This window comes from Tachyglossus aculeatus, assembly GCF_015852505.1.
Source record: "Tachyglossus aculeatus isolate mTacAcu1 chromosome 12 unlocalized genomic scaffold, mTacAcu1.pri SUPER_6_unloc_2, whole genome shotgun sequence".
Lineage (NCBI taxonomy): Eukaryota > Metazoa > Chordata > Mammalia > Monotremata > Tachyglossidae > Tachyglossus > Tachyglossus aculeatus.
The window spans coordinates 2,412,408-2,415,031 of NW_024044829.1; the positions used below are offsets into that span (position 1 = coordinate 2,412,408).

The following is a 2,624-nucleotide window of genomic DNA, read 5'->3' on the forward strand; positions in this document are numbered from 1 at the left end:
TCTTCTCCCTTTAAGCTCTTTCATCTCCCACAATACCCCAGCCCACACACTTCATTCCTCTCATGCCACCCTGCCTCATTCTTATCTTTCTCACCATCAATCTCTTGCTTTCCCCTTCCCTGGAACACCCTCCACCTTCACATCCGGCAGACCATCACTCTCCGCATCAAGATCTTTCTAAAATCACGTCTCTTTCAAGATATAGTCCCAGATTATTCTTTCATCTTACCACCGTATTTCCTCCCCAATGACCATGGTTACACTCACACACCACATTGCACTTATGGACACATCTTTATCCTCTCTGGCTTCCTCTTAGTTTTAATTACTTTAATGAATATCTACAACACTAGATTATAAGCTCCTTGAAGGAAGGGATTAATGTCTTCCAACTCTATTGTACTCTCACAAGCATTTAGGACAGTAATCTGTACAGAGTATGTGTCTGATAAATATCATTAGTTGGCTGGTTGCTGTGGCTATGTTAGTTCCAAGCAATTCTGTGAGGTACCCTCTCCAAATTCTCCTCACAAGGGATGGCGTTGGGCACAGAGAAGGAGGGATGGAGGGGGAGAGAGAGAGAGAGAGAGAGAGAGAGAGAGAGAGAGAGAGAGAGAAAGAAAGAGAGAGAGAGAGAGAGAGAGAGAGAGGCTGCCTGCACGCTTCTTCTGGACAGATATTGCATCTCCCAACTCTATTGTAGTGAGATTAATTATGGTGTTTATAAATGCTTACTATATATGAAGCACTGGACTATATACCAACCACTGGACTCAGCTCTAGGGTAGTTATAAATTAATCAGGTTGGACCCAGTCCCCCGTCCTAAGTAGCACTTTCCTAAAACCTTAGTACAGTGATCTACACACAGTAGATGCTCAATAAACACCATCGATTGATTGACGGAGAGAGACATAGAGAAAGAGAGAGATACTGTATATTGTAAGCTCCTTGTGTGCAGAGATCCTGTCTATTGCAATTAATCACTCAGTTGTCTTGTCTTATGCCATCTAGTTGTGTCCCACCCATAGCGACACAATGGACACATCTCTCACAGAACACCCTTTCTCTATCTCCAATTGTTCTGGTAGTGTATACGTAGAGTTTCCTTGGTAAAATACGGAAGTGGTTTACCAATGACTCCTTCTGCATTGTAAACGTAAGTCTCCAACTACGACTCTCTCCCGTGCTGCTGCTGCCCAGAACAAGTGAGTTTTGATTTGTAGTAGATTGCCTTCCACTCGCTAGCCACTGCCCAAGCTAGGAATGTAATGGGTTGACCTCTGCTTAACTCTCTCTCTCCCGTAACCGAGACTGGTAGAGTACTGGAAACTCTTCAGGTGCGACCCTGAGAGGGGTCTCAATTAATTACCCTATTGTAATTAATTATGGTACTTCAAAAGCTCTAACTATATCCTAAGCACTGTACTAAGCGCCGGGGTAGATACAAGATAATCAGGTCCCATAAGAGGCTCACGAACAAGTACTGAATTCCCACTTTGCTGATGAAGGAACTGAGGCAAGAGAGAAGTTAAGTGACTTACCCAAGGTCGCACAGCAAGTATGTGACAGAGCCAGAATGAGAACCCAGTGTATCTGACTCCCAGGTCTGTGCTCTCTCCACTAGATCATGCTGCTTCTCAAGCAAGGAGAACCCAAAATGAGGGGTCCCATGAAAGAGCATGAAGAGGATTTGGTGGGATGTAAAGGAAGACCAGAGATAAGGAAATGGAGCAGGAGATTCCACCCATGGAGGTCTTTAAGGAAGTGGCAGGCTCTGCTTCACTGGAGAAGTAGACACCTTCCTACCCACATAAATGTTAGTTGCTGAATTTCTCCTTTCCTCATTAGGACTCCTGATTGGGACCTTCTCCCTTGAAATGGCAGGAAAAAAATGGCCAATCACACAGTAGTGACAGAATTCCTCCTTCTGGAGTTTTTGGAGGTCCAGGGGCTGCAGGGAGCGTCCCGTGGAATTAACAGAGTTTCAGGAAGGAGTTTTAAAGATGGGAAGGCCTGTGGTCTGGTGGATGTTAAGGGAGAGGGAATTCCATGAGGACGAAAGGTGATGAGGTAGGGGTCTGGGTGGGGGGAGCTGGGAATGAAGCACAGTGAGATGGTGCGCTTGGGAGGAATGGAGCATGAAGATAGGAATCCATTAGTGGAAAATAATGCATATCAGTCGATCGATTATTTCTATTGAGCGCTTAATATGTGAAGACTTTGGTACTAAGCGCTTGGGAGAGTACCATTTAACAATATAGCAGGGCTGGTAGCCACCTTCACTGACCATGATGAGCTTACAGTCAAGAGGGAAATGTCTAAATTGCATTGCTGCAGTTTTCAGATGGTCCCAAGCACTGGCATGGGATGAAGCTCCAAACCTCAGAGCTTAACCAGAATGCTATTATTAATCACAGAAAGGGAATGATGATTAGTCTGCTGATGTTGTCATAAGAAGGAGTCCCAGAGTGGGAACCACGTGAGACTGGACAGTTATTTAGGTCTGGGGGCCGGGACCACAGGGAGCCCACGATTCCAGCCTTCCGAGATTCCTGGACAGTCAGATGTCTCAGCGGAGCCCCGGGTCCGCCCTCCCAAGGGGAATCACCCAGGAAATAACCGG

At 45.8% G+C, this 2,624-nt stretch overlaps 1 non-coding gene across 1 annotated transcript; it reads right to left on the reverse strand.

Annotated features, from left to right (window-relative positions):
* Positions 1–1,216: 1,216 nt before the first annotated feature.
* On the reverse strand, positions 1,217–1,356 carry LOC119921507. The gene has a single exon (XR_005448542.1). It is a non-coding gene; the product is annotated as a small nucleolar RNA SNORA7 (small nucleolar RNA).
* Positions 1,357–2,624: the final 1,268 nt, after the last annotated feature.